At 34.3% G+C, this 11,828-nt stretch overlaps 1 pseudogene; it reads left to right on the top strand.

Moving 5' to 3' along the window:
* The first annotated feature begins 587 nt into the window (after positions 1-587).
* LOC149193282 (putative UPF0481 protein At3g02645 pseudogene) lies at positions 588-2,669 on the top strand (annotated as a pseudogene).
* The last annotated feature ends 9,159 nt before the right edge of the window (positions 2,670-11,828 follow it).

The raw sequence follows: 11,828 nt of genomic DNA, 5'->3' as shown, positions 1-11,828 counted from the left end.
TGATTTTTAAAAATTGAGAATATCATTAAAACCATCAATAAAATAAAATAATAAGATAGAAATGTAAAATAAAATAAAAATATTTATTAAATTATATATATATATATATATATATATATATATCAAATTTATCTATATAATTTTTCATGTAAATAAATTTATAAAAAAATTATATAAATTAAATTTCACATGAAACACGAAGTCCACTAATCACATCATTATAAGTTAAAAAATAAATAACAAGATCATAAACACCATCGTATGAGTTGGTTGGTTTGACAGTTTCTATCCTATTAGTTTGATATTGCGTTGTGTTTTTATCTTATTAGTTGAATATTGCATTATTCCCATCCAAACAATACCCCAGGACTATCACGTGTCCCCCCATACAGATGAAGTGTTAAATCTCATGAAGAATGCAGCACAGTTGGTACAACCCTGCCCAGAAAGTCATGATCACTGTGGTGGCAAAGGTCACATTGAAAAATATAGTAACCACGAGAAGATACTGTGGAATCCACACTGTATAATGTCGGTCTGAATATGCAAGGAGGGGCGTACGGGTTAATACCTCCATCCTGCGTACCCATCCACAAATTGATATAAGGCTGCGTAGTCACTGGACTCTCTAAGGGGAATATCTCCCAACTCTTCTTGTTTGTTTGATTGATTGTGCCTCATTTTCCAACTCTTTCTTCTTCTTTCTTTGATTGTGGCTGCTTCTGTCAAACTAAGAAACATGGCAGCTAAGACTAACGCTCAAGCGAAGATTGATGACAATGATTGGCTTATTCATGTCAAGGAAAGTCTGGATATACTGCAAGAGGTTAAAGAAGAGGGGGAGGAATTCAGTGTATCAATCTTTAATGTGCCGAAAGAGTTACTGGCACAGAAGCCCGAAGCGTACACGCCTCAATCCGTTTCGATCGGTCCCTATCACCACTGGAGATCTGAGCTCTATGATATGGAGCGCTACAAACTGGCAGCTGCTCGCAGATTTCAGAAAAGAATCAACGGTCACAAGTTTGAGGCAGTTGCTGTGGAGGAATTTAAGAAGTGGGATTTGCAAATCCGGAGCTGCTATCACAACTTCATCGACTATAAGGATGAAACCTTCGCATGGATCATGGCGCTAGACGCCACCTTTCTTCTCGAGTGTTTGCAGTTTTATGTCAGACATGCCGATAAAAGCTCGGACATCGACATCAAGCAGCTGGGGCGAGTCTTACATCCGACTGGCACTGGTTCTACCCACAACTCCATTTTCAGAGATCTCATGATGCTGGAAAATCAATTGCCGCTCTTTCTTTTGCAAAGTCTTTTGGAGTTGCAATTGGGTTCTAGAGCCAAGGCAGAAGAGAGGCTGTCGAGCTTGCTGAGGCTTGTGTGCCAAGAATTATCGCCTTTCAGCTTCAAGTTGCCCGAGGATTCAAAGCTCCATATAAACGAGAAAGGGCACGTGCTTGAGGTGCTGTATTACGCTATCGTCCCTGCTTCCAGCAATCAAAATTTAACTTCAACTGAGGAAGGGAAAGATACGGCTGATACAGAGAACATGTCAACCGTTACACAGGCTTTCAGTTTGCTGTGGAAGACTCTCTCCTCTATTAAGGTAGGTCCCTTTCGATTTCTTACAGATTTGCCTCGGCGATTGCTGAACGGGAGGCCTCTGCGATTTCTGATGAAGTTGCCCTTACATCTTCTTTCTATTATTGGGAATCTGCCTGCTCTGAGTGCTCTGAAGAAACCCTTGTCTCTTTTCGTTGATCAAGATGAGATGAAATCTGAGAAGGAGGATGCAGAGGGAGCCGAAAAGGGGGAGGGCCAAGAATCCACCGAAAAGATCATACCGCCCACACGAGACGAACTAGCTATACCATCCGTGGCCGCTTTATCCTCTGCGGGAGTCAAATTCGTTGCTACCGACGGCGACCTCACCACAATACAATTTGATGAGAAGACTGCCACGATTTACCTCCCCAAAGTAAGGTTGGATGCCAACACGGAGGTAATCTTGAGAAATCTGGTGGCATTTGAATCTTCTGCGGCTCCGAGTGCGCTGGTTTTCACACGATACACCGATTTCATAAACGGGATGATCGACAGCGAAGAAGATGTTAGATTGCTGAAAGAGAGCGGAATTATTACAAACCACCTCCGAAACGATGGAGAGGTTGCGAGCCTGTGGAACAGCATGGGTAAGTGCGTTCCTCTCACAAAAGTTGCATATCTGGACAAAGTTATAAGGGACATTAACAATCATTATAACAGAAAATGGAATGTTGCTGTGGTGGAGTTTCTGAATGAACGTGTATTCGGGTCGTGGAAATTCCTTTCTCTGGTAGCTGCAGCGATACTTTTGGCGGTGACTTGTTTGCAGGCTTTCTGCTCTGTCTATAATTGCAAGAAGTGGTTTAACCAGACTGGCCCTTAACCTAAATCTATGTTTGCTTGTCATGTATTGTATGTATTGTAGTACCGAAAACTGCACCGCAGTCCATTTCAGGACTTTGGTTCCAGTATGCTTGTTAGCTTTTCTTTGATTTTGTTTTCCTACCGCCTGGCCAGGCGTTATTGCCCTCGTTGTAATAGAGCTGCTAAATATTAGATTGGTGTGGACAAAGGAGCGGACTCCATCTTTTGATAGTCAGTTAATGTTGTTTATATTTTATTTTTTTTTAACTCGATTATTTTAATCATTCTAAGTAAGAGATTCTGGGACCTGAACATGGCAGGAGCTAACCAGCTTGCCATAGGGCATTAAATGTCTGGTGATATGCAGGTTAGATAATCCAATAACACGCGTGCATGGAGACTAGAGAAATAGGAAATAAACGCGCGTGTTATTGGGTCATCCAACAGACATATAACCAGGCATTTAATACCCTATAACAAGCTGGTTAGCCGCTGCCCCTGAACATAGGTTTCCTCCGGACAACCAGACAGCAAGAGAATTGGACAATATTTGTTAAAAGCATCACAATCATAGTCAAATAATGTTAAAATACGGAGGAATAACCCCCATTCAAACCTATGTTCTATTAATTTGTTATAGACTAATTGCGTCGAAGCTGCGATGTTAATTCGATCATCTCTGATAAATTTAGTGAGTTTACTCGTTCTAAAAGTTTAAAAAAACGTGGGATAAACCATGAATTTGGGTCTTCCAAACACGTGGGTAAATACTCATTTCAATAGTTAAAGAGGAGTGGATAAATGAAAGGGAATCGCAGCCTGCAGGATTCTATGCATTTTCTATCTGATCGATTAAAAATTATATCTTTAATTTTAATATTAAAATTATTTCCATTTAAGACTGAATTTTATTAATTTCAATAGAAAACAAATAAATAAACTTCAATTTTATCACTTGTAAAACGTTAAGTTTTTTTTAACGAAAATTAAGTTTTAACATTTAGTATTAAAAATAAATAATATAGAGATATAACTTCACAAATAATAACCTTATGTTTTCTTCTTAAATGTATAGTGTTGATGTTTTTGAATGGTGATGACATGATGCCACATAGAATATATATTTTTTTATATTCAAAATATTTTTTTTAAATATAAATTGGAAAATTATATATAATTAATATTTAATTTTTACAATTGTATTTTTACTTTTTAAATATTTTGACTTTGTTTAATATATTTTTATGTTCTTAATTATTAAAGCAATTGTAAAACGTACCCTTCATTCCCTTCATTCACGTTTTCATGCGGTTGAATGTATATTATGGTATATTGCCAAAATATGTTTTACCCTTCATTCACGTTTTCATGCGGTTGAATGTATATTATGGTATATTGAATTTACTTATATTTATTTATTTTTATGTGTATTTTGGTAACTTGAATTTACTGTATCTAGAAGCGTTTTACTATAGTTTAGTCTGGGAAGTTTTTATGTAATGTTACATTTAAAACTAATAAAATGATATTGTTATTATCAATTTAAAATTATTAATAATAAAAATGATAAATTAATCATAACTACAATACATTAATTTTTACTTTAAGAGAGAATATTTGAAAGTTAAAAAAGAAAATCCCCATATGAGGATGAAAGTATGAAGATGGGTTACACCTTTGGGCCAAATGTGACAATGAAATTTGAAGTTTTCTCTTTTTAGAATATTACACATCTCAAAATTCATGTAAGCTTTGTGAATTTTGATTCGGAGCAAAAGATAGTTTGTGGAGAATTATGTTGTTATCCTAATGATATTTTTTGCAAAAAAAGTATGTGTGTGTTCACTTAGCATAATTTAGTCTAAAATGTGTAATATTTAGTCTAAAATGTGTAATTTTTAAAAATATATATACACGGGCATGATCTACGGGGTGAAAAATTATTTATATTAAAAAAATATTTTTTAATAATATTTCAATTGCATTTTGGAGACACGTGTTCACGTCAGATTTTATATTTCAATTGCATTTTGGAGATACGTGAGTTCACATATTTCAATTGCATTTTGGAGATACGTGAGTTCACATAAGATGTTTTTCCAACTCTTGAAGAGGACTGTAAACAAGGGTAGTGGTAGTTTTTGAAATTTTTTTGTTGTGTATAGTTTATGTTATTGATTTTTTATTCAGCCCCTTTGCAAGTGTCCAAAACAAATTCAAGTGTTATGTTTAAAAGAAATTATATGAAAAATATCATATGAATTTGAAAGTATCAAATTCATATGCAATTGGATAGAGGATTCTTTCACGAATCCAACATAATCAACTCTGCCACTTAAAGACAAATTATTTCCTAAATCTGATAGGGCACAAAATAGGGTTGCAGAGAAATGTACAGAAGAGGTGCTGAAAGTGTAATTTTTAGGACTTCGAGAGCTTGTTTGAGCGTTTAAATTCTAAATTCAAATTGCTCCATAAGTGTTAAAATAACCCTCGATCGAGCAATATACGTGGTTAATGTGCAACTCGCTCTAGCCATTAAAAACTCTAACCCACCAACACTCTTACCAAATTTTATTAATGGTATTAATGTTGTCATCTCTTTTTACCAGGCTGGAGGATTATTTTTTAGCCTTTCTTGTAGCATATGAATGTCTTCTTCTTGTCCCTTGTAGAATGGTCTAATATAATTTAGACTCCCCAAAATCCCTTGTAATTGGGTTTTGTCTAGAATTTTATCTGGATAATTCTTGAATATTTTTAAGACATGTTCTTGCAAAAGGATTTGTCCTTTAGATATATTATATCCTAAGAACTAATTTTTTTCTTACCTATCTCCATTTTAGTTGCAGAAAAAACCAAACCATGCCTATACACCATTCCATAAAAATTTTGCTAATGCTTAAGATGTTCTTGGAGATTTTTGGAACATATCAAAATATCATCAATGTAGACAATTATCTAGGGAAAGTCTCTAAAAATATCTTCCATCCTTTTTTGGAATTCACCAGGGGCATTTTTTAATCCAAATGGAATTATCGTCCACTGATAATGTCCATGGGGAACAACAAAGATTGTTTTATGCCTATCTTGGGGTGTTATGAAGATCTGATAAAATCCAGACTTTAGATCAAATTTACTGAACATTACTTTACCTTTGATCTTTTGCAAGAGGGTTGCTTTATTAGGTAGAGGGTACCTAATTGGTTGTAAGACTTTATTTAGTGGCTTATAGTTTACCACTAATCTAGGTTTTCCTCTCTTTTGCTCTAAGTGCTTATTTACATAAAATCCTCTATAGGCCCAAGCACTTTTAGATGGTTCAATAAGACCTTTTGCCATTAGGTATTTTATCTCTTCTTGACAAGTCTCAATTTCAGAGGGACTCATTAATGTTGCAGAGGATTTTTGTGGAATAGTCTTCATTAAAGGATCATAGGGAAGGCTCACAAAATATTGTTCCCTATGCCATAAAGGCATTTGGAGATTCTGAAGTACAATCTTCTCTCATTTTTCTTGAGATTTCCTTGAGAACATTTTCAAAATGTATTTCTACATAACAAATATTGGGTTCCATTTTATTTTGTTCCCTGATAGAGGTCAAAGATAAAACTGATTTATCCTATTCTATTTTTTCTTCTGTCATTTTACTTTTTCACACAATCTTTAAACTATCTTTTTCAATTTCTTCATGCGCCCTGGACATTTCTTCATCTCAAGAGACAATCTCTTCTGGTCTAATAGCTTCCAACATGTTTTTAAGCTCTTTTATTTTTTCTATAGTTTCTTTATCTATTTTCTTATGTTCTTCAATTTGGATCAATAAAAAAGCTTGGTTAACTTTTCTAAATTGTTTCCTATCATAATGCTTGTAAGGGCCATAACAGAGGTTAGTAGGATAATAAACATTTACTTTATAAGGAGAGATGATGGTAGTTGCAGGATGTTGGGAAACAAGTTAGCTATTTGTTGTAAAAGCAAATATCTTTCAACTCTTAATGTTATTCTTTCTTGGACTTGCCAAACAGTAATATTGTTAAGATTTTGATTAATCTCTTCTAACCTTTCTTTAAGATTATTTTGTTTCAGTATAGAGAACATGAACATGTCATATTATGGTCGTGGGGTTTGCAAGTTTTGGCAATATTCTTCAAAGCTTGGGTATTGAGAATTTGTAGGGAAGGGTAGTTGGGACTGGTCTTCCCCCCAATTTTATGGATCTAAGAGACAAAATTAATCAACAAGGTTGTTAGTATCAGAGTTATAGGAGGCGTGAGAAAAGGAATCATTTTCTTCATGAGTAGGAAGAAAAATAATATCATCTGACGAGGAAGGAGGAGTTGTAGAGTTTACAAAAGAAATATCCCAGTATTTTGGATTAAGGTCATCTGTAAAGAGAGCAAAAATATGAGAGTTTTGGGGCTTTTTGGTACATTTATCAGCATAATGTCCTGGTTTATTGTAATTGTAACAAAGAAAAGACTTCTTCAGAGCAGACCGCCTTTTAAGATAGGAATTTTTTGGGAAGGGATGTTTGTAGAGCTTTGATTTTTTATAATATTTGGCAAGAAGATCATGGGTTCATCTAGATTTGAAAGAGTATTTTTTATATTTTTTCTTCTTGTGCTTGCATCATTTACAGTAGCAAGATGCAAAATTTATGCATTGGTGTCCTCTATTAAAAGCACCATATCCCCATTTTGGCATTTTCCCAATATTCTTGCACAAAGATGGAGTAAACATATTATTAAATCTTTTAAAATCCTTAGAGACCCTCTTTTCTAGGAAATGCTCTTGGATTACCATATCTATATGGTAGTCTTCCATAGCTAATGTCATACCCTGCAATCTGATGTCTTTTCTGAAATACTTCTCTACTACATCTGGAAGGGCTCCTGGAAAGCTATGGATATAATACTTTATATATGTAGGATCATTAGATTTCTGTGCTTGTATAAGTAATTTTTGCATATAGCAGAAATATTGTTGCTTAAGAGACAAATCTCCTAATATCTGAGACATGAAAAGAGATTGAAGATGTTCTGCATCTGATCCTACTTGTTTGGATCGATAAAACTGTAAGCCTAAGGCTTCAACCAAATCACTTTGACCTGTAACAGAATTTATAAATTAATATTTGGTTGTTTGCAGAAACCAATGCCGCCATTCGCATGCAAGACTAGTAAAGCTTGCAATAAGGAGATTAGTCATATGCTTTCGATTAATTGTACTCTCTTCAGCTGATTTTTCAATACTCTAATTTCCCAAGAGCTGCAAAGCGTATTTAACCTCTTCTCTACTTTGGCAGCCGATGTTAAGGATGGGATGTTCTGGCATAGTGGCTATTAGTCTATTTAATGCTCCAATTCCCAAATTTCATATGTTTGTTACCCTTGATGTACTTGTGGAAGATTCTGCCATAGATTCCTTGAATGTTTCTAGTCCTTCAATTTCTAAGGCCAAAATATCTAAGTAGCTTTATTTATTTGGCAGCAAAAGATCCCATTGACTGACAGAATTTAAATATTTACAAATACTGAAATACAAATGTTTTGAAATCCCAAAATCCCTTTTTGGTTGTTAATCTGGTTCTATTTCACAAGAAAACAGATCAAGTGAATTTTGTCTTCTATGACTAGAATTAGTTTCTTCTTTTGTAATTTCTTGTATGAATGGGTCAAAGGCAACAAGATTCCTTATAGGATTTTGAAATGACTTAGAGAGTTCTATGAATCTATAATAAATATTTTCAAGAATAGAAAGCCTAATATTTAACTTTTCTATAGCCTTCTTTATTTCATCAACATCACTTAAAACATGAGATAAGATGTCCATTTTATCTTATTTTTTTTGCAAACCTTCTTTCTCAACTTGATTATCATATATTATTATGAGAATATCCTTATGGACATCACCCAAATTCTTTTTTGTTAAATTTGCTTGAAGATTTGAATAATTTAACATTTTGAATTTATTTGACACACTTTAATCTTCTATAGAGTATCTACCTGACATATATTCTTGCTTGATTTTCCCATCAAATTGGTATTGGCGAAAAGGAATTGTTGGGAGATTTCTTCCTGGGATAAAAGAAGATTCTCCTATTGGGAGCTTGAATGTTATTTATGTATTTTCTTTTGGAAATGTTATTGAAAACATGTATAAATTGGTTGTCTTAGAGGTACTATACACAACCTTAATTTTTTCAATGTAGTCTTGTTAAGTCCCTATACTACTAGTGTAACCCCTTATTGATATTACTACAACACCCTTATTATATTGTTGTGCCAATGTAGTCCCCATATTGTTATTATTGTGCCCCATAGAAGCCCACTATTGTTATTATTGTTCCCTTACATTATTATAGTTATGTTAGTTTTGATTATATTATGACCCATTAGACTCCTATATATAGAAGGGAGGTCTTATCATTTGTATCATCCAAGAATTGTTCATTTGTGTAATGTAAGGGAGGTTTCCCCCTCAAAGAGGCTTATTTTGAAGGCGTTTATATGTATTTTCTATCTTTTTGTGAGCTAGATTCATAACATTTGGTATCAAAACTTTGGATTCCAGGGTTTCGCTGCTCCAAATAGGCCATCGTGGAATTTTTTCTATAAATATTTTTCTGCGACGTTTCAGAAGCTAAAAAAAAACCCATTTGTTATGAAATCGTGCTGAACCTCAGGTCCAAATTTCAGATCTTGTATCATTATATTTGCAGAGATCTGATATGAGGAAGTGGGTTTTTGCAAGCTCTACAATTCCATCTCAAACAGGTCATCATGGAATTTTCGCTATAATTGCTTTTCTACAAAGTTTAAGACTTTGAAATTAAAATATATTTGAACTGAAAACGTGGCGAATCTCGATCCCAAATTTTAGATATTTTTTCACTATATTTTCAAAGATACAGTCCAAGACATTTAGGGTTTCTACGTGCTCCCTAATTACATCCCAAACAGGTGACCTTGGGAAAATCCTCATTCCTTTCTCTTTGAGCATCCGATTGAAATTTCGTAAGAAGTGACAGAATGCAGACGGACTGTAGTTTGTTGGGTATCATTTTCAAAACCTAAGGTAAAAAAAGTGACACATGGAACTTCGTACAAGTTCGCTCTACACATCCATTCTATAATTAGGTCATCACGAGAGATTAGGCATAACGCTCTCTTCGTGAATCCAATTGTGATCAGACTTGCGGGGTTAGAAAGAGAACTCAAAGGGCTATAACAGACTAAACTTTCAGAGCTTAAAGATCCAAAATTACAGAGTTACAGTCATTTCAAGATTGAGCTCCTAAAATCAAGAAAAAACATTATGAGGAGGTTTGATGGCAAGGATCTGGTAAATTGGATATTACAGATGGAACAATATTTTAATCTACATGAGGTGCAACTGTTACAAAAGGTACGTATTGCATCTTTATATTTAGAACCGAATCAATTTTTATGGTATGAAGGGATTTGTTCTCGTAAACCACTTGTCACGTGGTCAATTTTCACAGAGGAAATGATAGCACATTATGAGGATACAAAGAGAAACACCTTCTTTAGCCAATTGATAAATCTCAAACAAAAGGGTTCAATGGCAGAGCACATTGAGGACTTTCAAAAATTGAATATAAGGGTAAATGATATTCCAGAGAAGAAAAGGATTGATTTCTTCATAGGGACTTTAAAGGATAACATTCAACATGAGGTTTGCCTTTGGGAACATGATTTATTGGAGAAGATCTTCAGGTTGGCAAGAAAAATTGAAAGCTAAATGGAAACGAGGAATCCCACTACTCACGACTATAATTATGGAAGTGTTTTTTCTCGTAGCCTTCCACAACCTACAAGGTTTACACCACAACAATTGGAAGAAAATAGAGAAAAAAGGCTTTGTTACAATTGTGATAGCAAATACACTAAAGGTCATAAGTGTGCCGAGAAGAAATTATTTTACATAGATTATGAAGAGGAGGAATAAACAGATCAAGAAACATCAAAAGAAGAGAATATACACCAGGAACCAACCCGAGAGAAAGAAGAAATGAATCTGACCATATCTTGTAAAGAATTGGAAAGAATTAGCACTCCTCAAACTCTCAAGATAGAAGGACATATCAAGAAGAAAAAGGTTCAAGAAGTGAAAGATCACATCGAGAAAGAAGAAATGAATCCGACCATATCTTGTAATGCATTGACAAGAATTACCACTCCTCAAAATATCAAGATAGAAGGACATATCAAGAAGAAAAATGTTCAACAAGTGAAATATCACATTGAACATCAAGAAATGAATCCAACCATATCCTGTAATGCATTGGAAGAAATTACCACTCCTAAAACTCTCTATATAGAAGGAAGTATCAAGAAGAAAAAGATTCAAGCAGTGAAATATCACATTGAGCATCAACAACAAGTTCTCCAACTTTTAAAGGATAACGCCACTTTGGTGCAAAATCGAATGAAACAACAGGCAAATCAACATCGTAGTGAAATAAGTTTTGATGTAGGTGATTCGTATTTTTTATGGCTACATCTCAAGCAAGATATTTATGAGAAGGAAATGTTGGCAATACTACATGCACTTAAGAAATGACGACCTTACCTAATGGGAAGACACTTCAAGGTAAAAATGGATCATGATAGTCTTGAATACTTTTTAGAACAAATATTATCTTTAGAAGAACAAAAAAATGGGTCACAAATATGTTGGGTTATGACTTTGAAATAATCTACAAAAAATGGAAGCAAAATGTTGTTGTAGATGCACTCTCAAGAAAGGATGAGGATGTGGAAGAATTGTTTTGTGCTATTTCTATTATCCAACTAGATAGGATACATGAAGAAAGGGATGAATGGAAGAAGGACGAAGAAGTGTGGACACTCATATAAAAGTTACAGAAGATCCCAGTTCAAACAATATTTCCAGAACTTGACGAGGAAGGAAAAATCATATTGGAACCTGGAGCAATCACAGAAACAAGAACCTGACAGCTACGAAATCGATCAATTTTAGGGTATCTCATCAAGTGCAAGAACTTACCCGCTGAAGATTCCACATGGGAGGACAAGAATTTTATACAAAAGCATCAAGAACTACTCAAGCATTGAGGACAACACTTTTTGAAGGAGAGGGGCATGTTAGATCCCTATACTACTAGTGTAACCCATTATTATTATTAGTACAACCCCCTTATTATATTTTTATGCCCATGTGTCCCCATATTGTTATTATTGTGCCCCATAGAAGCCCACTATTGTTATTATTGTTCCCTTATATTATTATTGTTATGTCGACTCTAATTATATTATGACCCCTTAGACTCCTATATATAGAAGTCTAAGGGGTCATAATATAATCAAAGCCGACACAACAATAATAATGTAAGGGAACAATAATAACAATAGTGGGCTTCTATG

Source organism: Pinus tabuliformis, chromosome 2_2, assembly GCF_031772625.1.
Source record: "Pinus tabuliformis cultivar Carrire ecotype Pingquan chromosome 2_2, CPIR1, whole genome shotgun sequence".
NCBI lineage: Eukaryota > Viridiplantae > Streptophyta > Pinopsida > Pinales > Pinaceae > Pinus > Pinus tabuliformis.
The sequence above is the reverse complement of the archived record's forward strand: the minus strand, read 5'-3'. Positions and strand labels throughout refer to the sequence as shown.